Raw genomic sequence first — 6,703 nt, 5'->3', positions numbered from 1 at the left:
AGTGAAAGTGAAACTTAACCTCTAAAATGGCAGTGATCTGGCCTAAGATGGCTGTGGTCTGGCTCTCTCAATTACAGCCTGTCTTTCCCACATGCCATGCCACCTGAGAGGACCCCCAGCAGTGGAAGGGGGTCTCTCCAGAGCCAGCAGGGCAGTGGCGCTCACATTATCACAGTGGCACCCAGCATCTCAGGGTGAAGTGCCCTACTCTCACAACACTAGCTGTGGCCAGAGGCATCCCAGGGCCTTCTACGGTCCAGCACCCAAGGCTGCTGATGCTCCCTGTTTTTCCCATCTCTCTGGGAGCTACCCAAGCATCACCCACACAGACTCATCACTCCCCCAAGGAAGGGCCTTGTGGCACTCCGGTCCTCCACTGGACAGGCGTCCGCATGGTCTGGTACAGCACCAGCCATGTCTTGAGATTTCACTGTGAAAGTGGAGGGGGAACGAGCAGCTCTGGCAGTACTGGGCCCAGTCACCAGGGCTGCTTGTAACTCTGGCAAAGTGAGTGTTGTCAGCATCGGTGACCCCTTTACTGACCTTAACTACACAGCCTACATCAGGGTGTCCCACCTGCAGCCCAGGCCACATACTGACTCTGTGAGGTCATCTTTGCTTATCTGTGGTGTGTGGTATCATGAAAAGTATGCTGGGCCTCTTTTTCTTCAATCAGCTTTTGTTAGTGAGTGTGTATTTAATGTGTGGCCCAAGACAACTCTTACTCTTCCAACGTGTGTCAGAGAAAGTAAAAAGATTGGGCACCCCTACTCTCCATTTTCTGGTATGATTCTGGCCAGGGCCAGTTCCCTGGCACAGGGCAGGCTGAACATGAGAAATTCATCATCGATGGACAGCCCACCAAAATCTAATGGTGCAGAAGGGACGCTGACTACATGGTGGAGTCCACTGGCATCTTCACCACTGTGGAGAAGTCCAGGGATCACCTAGAAGAGATGCCAAAAGGGTCACATCTCTGCCCCCTCTGCTGATGCCCCCACGTTTGTGATGGGCGTGAACCATGAGAGGTACAAAAACAGCCTCACCATGGTTGGCAATGCCTCTTGCACCACCAACTGCTTAGCCCCCTTGGTCAAGGACATCCGTGACAACTTCAGCATCATGGAGGGACTCATCACCAGTCCATGCTGTCACTGCCACCCAGAAGACTGTGGATGGCTCCTCTGGGAAGATGTGGCATGATGGCTGCAGGGCTCTCCAGAACATCATTCCTGCCTCAACTGGTGCAGCCAAGGCTGTGGGCAAGGTCATCCCTGAGCTGAATGGGAAGCTCACTGGCATGGCCTTCCGTGTCCCCACTGCCAACGTGTCGGTCATGGATCTAACCTGCTGTCTGGAGAAGCCTGCAAATGCGATGACATCAAGAAGGTGGTGAAGCAGGTGTCAGAGGCCCCTCCAGGGCATCCTGGGCTACACTGGGCACCAGGTCATCTCCTCTGACTTCAGCAGGGACACCTGCTCTTCCACCTTTGGTGCTAAGCTGTCATCACCCTCAACAACTACTTTGTAAGGCTCATCACCAGGTATGACAATTAATTTGACTCCAGCTATAGGGTGTGGACCTTATGGCCCACCGAGCCTCCAGGGAGTAAGACCCCAGACCACCAGCCCCAGCCAGAGCAGGAGAGGAGGAGAGAGGCCCTCAGCTGCTGGGGCGTCCCTGCCCACTCAGTCCCTCAACTCACTGAGACTCTCCCCTCAAGAGTTTTCACTCCCTAAAGGGGGTGAGGGGCCTGGAGAGGTGCCCCTGTCATGTGCCACCATTAGTGAACTTCCCTGTATTCGTCAAAAAGAAAAAAAAGCCTTGCCTTGAGCACTGGGGCCACACCCACGTGGCTGAACCACGTCATCGTGCTCTGACCACGGGTATCTTTTTCTCTCTTATGACTCTGGGGCTTCTGCAGAGTGAGGACATCGTCTCGTTTTCTGGGGGACCCTGAAGCCTAGAACAAGTTTGACACAGAGAAGTCACCAAGTGTTTCCTGCTGAGTGAATCAAAAGCAGAATCTGGTCAAACTCTCACGAAATGAACTAATGTGGCCAATTAAGGAAATGGTGCAAAACAATAGAAATACCTTCTGTGTTGTTTTGAGAAATTGAGACAAAAGCCCCAACTTGGCTGTGGTCCAGACTGTCCGCCAGGACCTGGGTGTGCTGGGATCGTGCAGTGCAAGTCACAGAGCCCACCTGGACCTCCCTGGCTCTATGCCAAGCCAGGTCATGGGGTCCATAAGGCCACTTACTCCCCTCCAGGTGTGTCTGGGTGCATGTCACTGGTCCCCATTCAGAGGCCACACTCCTGCTGTCCTTTCCCCTCCACGTCCAGAACCACAAAGAGCATAAATTGCCCCAGGCTCTGCTCCCACCTGCAGGACACAGTCCCCCAGACTCCCATCACAGGAAAGCCAGCTCAGGCCCAGTGAAGCCCGGGGCAGGGGCCAGCAGCTCTGCCCTGCCACAGACATGAGTCACCCAGTTCCTCTGAGCAGCCAGGGAAGTGGGGCAGGTCTGGGTCAGCCCTGCAGAGCGAAGAGGCTCCTGGCTCTCCACTGAAGTCCCACTTCTGCCAAACAGTTGGCACGTCCTGGCCTCCCAGCCTTTTGAAGTGTGCAAGAGTCACGCACCCTTAGAAAGCTTTCTCTACCGCAGACCCAGGAAGACAAGACACTTGAAATGGCTTTTCTGTACTCACTGTGCTGTGTGTCTGAGCAGTGCACTGTGAAATCCGTGGGAGACAGGGAGACACTCTGCAAAATGACAAAGGAAGTAACTTCATAGTCGGAGTGAACCACCATCGTAAACAAACTATGACGACTTCATGTGTTTGTTGAAAGCTGAATTTTCTGCATGTCCAGCACACTCCTCTGCCTTTGGAATCTGTCGTGTGGTTCACACTCAGCGAGCTGGAGCTGTCCCTTCCAGCAACGCAACCAAAAGAGACTGACACCGTGGATTGTGTGACTGCGAGTGATGCGATTTACTCTCGTAAGATGCCATCCACAACGCACGAAAGTTCCATACAGCACCACGTGGTCATTTTAATTCCTAGACCCAGATCTGTGGGAACTCCAAGGGAAGTCCCATGAGTTTGCCCCACATGTGTGAGAATTCTAGATTTATGCAGAAAAGGGAGGGGACTGAGATGTTCAAACCCTTAAAAGGAAACCCTTCTCTTCCCTCCAAGCTACTAATGAATGCAGCTACAATTCACAGAGTTACAGTCTAACTCTGGGGAGGATGGCTCTCTCCTCATTTACACTCGAATACAAACTGACCTGTCCACAGGCTTGCCCAGACACGGTCAGTCCTCAGGGGGCCCTGACCCACCAGTATCCAGGTGACCAGGGACCATCCTGCCAGCTCAGGCTGGGTCTATCCATCAGGTAATTATCTGCAATCCCAATGGGAGCTGCTCCACACCTTGGCACCCCCAGGTGTGTTTCGGAAGTTGTGGAGTTTGGACAGTAAGAGTAACGGAGTCACATGACCAGTGGTAAACAGGCATCTCTCACAAAACTTTCAGGTTTGGACCCCAATAAATTAGGGATGACAGAGGCTGAGAGTCAAGGGAAAGACCAAGGGCCACGTCTACTCTGCAGTTCCATCACCCCCTCGGAAGGGACCACCAGAGTGTGGGCTGCAGGAGCATCGCAGAGGGGCTCACAGGCCTCCCTCCCTGGTGGGCTTGCCCTGAGCAGTGCCCCTGCCTCACCCACCCAGCCCAGAACTGCAGGGGACCAAGCGGGGTCCTCAGGGAGGGGCACAGATGCCCCCATGCCCAGACTGGGGTAGTGCCCCCCACTCCTGCTGTTCCTCACCCCTAAATGTGCCTTTCTTCTTCTGAAGGGGAACAATGTGGACACATGTCCCACCCTGTGCCCTCAGGGTCCCTGACAGCTGACGACCTGAATGCTTAGTCCCAGAGATGAGGAAAGAGTCAGTTCAGACTTCCCTGAAAGGGCACCTTGGAACCACAGCCAACCAGAGATTCTTGAGCACAGTGCTGAAGAGCCCAGCTCCTCCCCTGGAGAAAAGGCAGTTTCGGGGTGTGTCTGAACACCTGTGTGCATGTGTGGGGCTGGCCACATGGGTGTGAAGGTCCTGGAACAAAGCCCACCCATCTGGGTCACTGCCACTGCACTGTGGTCCCCTGTGTCATCTGGCTGATCTCCACACTGGCCCTCAGAGAGGCAGTGTGGTTCCCACAAGTCACTCCCATGGCACTGCCTGAGCAGGAGCCTTCCAGGCAGGTGGCTGGTAGCCCTAGGGAGCACTATCAGCTCATCTTCACCCTGCTCTGTAAAGCACTGTGGGTGCTCAGGACTGGAAGCCCATGAAGGCCTGGCGCAGCAGGTGCTGGGGACACGGACTGTGCCACAAAGCCTGTCCCAGGCTGAGGCAATGCCGGGACTCAGCTGAGTTTTACTTTGTGTTAAATTCTCTGCTACTGTTCTAATGAAATAAGACAAAGGTGATGAAATATGAAGAGAAGAATGGTCATCATAAACCTTCTTCTGTGGGGCTTAAATAAATGTTTGGTCACAATTTGTCAGAATAGCCCCTTCATGTGCTATACAGCGATGAACTGTTTACTGTGGAGCAGCAGGACGCAGGAGGCCCTGGGCTTGCTAAACGCTAGAGAACAATTATTTCCCTACACAGCTGCACACGCACATACCTGCACACACACACACACACACACGCACATGGACATATCCGTGCACACACCATGAACATGGATGTGTGTGTACAAATACATGGGTATACATAATTCAGGTGTGCACATGAGCGTAAACATGAAACACATGACCACAAACACACACTCACATGCACACGTGCCCCACACACAGGCGTGTACACATGTACACATGTACACACAGACTCTGGTACAAGTAGCTGCTTGTGGCCTAGCTGCTGAAATATCCTTGCGTCTAAATGTACGCTGCTTCCTGTGATGGACAGGCCTGGGGCCCGCAGCCCTCACGGAGCGCTGAGGAAACACTGCCCCATCCCCAGCAGTGCCCTGGAGCCGGCCTCTCCCTCTACGCCCCAAAGGCAGGGCCTCCGAAGGTGGACTCAAACTCAGAGACACTTCTTATGTGCTGTCCCTATGCCAGCTCTTATTTCTTCATCTATATGGTAATGTTTTTCAACTTTGCTTCTTATCAAAATGTTCAAACATGCATGAAAGTGGAGAAAACGTCCACTCACCCCCGTACACCCATCGCCCAGATCCAGCCCCGCCCTCATCCACGCCCCCATTCCCATCCCTGCTATCAGCAAGTGGAGGACAGAGACATGGACAAGGTCAGGCTGAGCTGTCCTCTACCACTCATGGGGAGCCCCTCCTCTCCATAAATTCAGATGGCGACATCCACTCCTCAGGCATTTTAAAATGCCTAACATAGCATCTGGCACCTTGTAAGCATTTAATTAACAGTAATTAAAATTAGTAATTGTATTATTAGTTTTACCAAAGCACAGACAGAGAAGAAGCTGGCCCAAGGTCACAGACCCAGTGAGGGGCAAACAGGCTGACCCAAGACTCTGCTGCCCACTCCTCCAGCTTCTCTGATGGACAATGCAGCTTCCTCGTGAGGCCCCTGGGGCCTCTTGGCCTCAGCAGAAGCCTAAAAAACAGGGTCATTTGTATTTGAACCCCAAAAGTTACACTGAGGTACAGAGAAATATTCTTGAGGCATCATTTTTGTGAGTTTAGCAAGCAAATGCCTGAAAAGTACCTTTCATGACATCTGAAAGTCTCAGCTTTCAAACAACCTTTTTTTTTTTTTTAACTCTAAAGGCAACTACTTCCTTCCTGGGCAATCTAGGCCCAGGGTCTGGAGCATTAGGCTCACCCTGTCTCCAGCCTGCAGGTGGGGCCTCCTGTGCAGACAGAAGCCCCTGGGCTTCCTCAGTCAAGAAGGCCACACGCAAAAGACACCCTTATGCCATCTCAGTCCAGTTCCATCTCCCCAGCTGAACCTGCCACCTGCCACACTCAGGGACCTGCACTAGCTCAGAGCAGCCCAGCACTGTCCACCAGGACAGCCTGGGGCTGCACAGCTGATGTCTGCCAGGTGGTGGACAAAGGGCAGGAGGACGGACACAGAGACCAATATGAGAAATTCAACAGAACTGGGTGGCGCCTGTGGCTTAGTGAGTAGGGCACCGGCCCCATGTGCCGAGGGCAGTGGGTTCAAACCCAACCCTGGCCAAACTGCAACAACAACAAAAAAATAAAATAAAATAAATAAAAAAAGAAATTCAATAGAACTTAGCCCAGGGTCTGGCATGGGGGCCACTGCAGGGCCCCAGGCGGCTGAAGGGGTAGCAGAGTGTGGTTTACATTCCACAGATCAGAGCCTGAGCCAGGTGAGCACACACTGCCCACCAGGGCACACAATGGGTAAGAGCTCCTGTCTCCTGACCCTAGATACCACACACAGGGTCCATACCTCTGGGGTCCAAGTCCAAGGTCCACATCCAGAGCCCACGCCCAGTGTCCACTCCCAGGGTCCACTCCCAGCATCCATGCCCAGGGTCCACTCCCAGGGTCCATGCCAAGGGTCCACTCCCAGCATCCATGTCCAGGGTCCACTTCCAGGGTCCACTCCCAGGGTCCATGCCAAGGGTCCACTCCCAGCATCCATGTCCAGGGTCCACTTCCAGCATCCACTCC

At 53.4% G+C, this 6,703-nt stretch overlaps 1 pseudogene; it reads left to right on the top strand.

Annotated features, from left to right (window-relative positions):
* Window positions 1-849: 849 nt before the first annotated feature.
* LOC128582194 (glyceraldehyde-3-phosphate dehydrogenase-like) lies at window positions 850-1,613 on the top strand (annotated as a pseudogene).
* The last annotated feature ends 5,090 nt before the right edge of the window (window positions 1,614-6,703 follow it).

This window comes from Nycticebus coucang, chromosome 3 (assembly GCF_027406575.1).
Source record: "Nycticebus coucang isolate mNycCou1 chromosome 3, mNycCou1.pri, whole genome shotgun sequence".
Taxonomy (NCBI): Eukaryota; Metazoa; Chordata; class Mammalia; order Primates; family Lorisidae; genus Nycticebus; species Nycticebus coucang.
The sequence above is the reverse complement of the archived record's forward strand: the minus strand, read 5'-3'. Positions and strand labels throughout refer to the sequence as shown.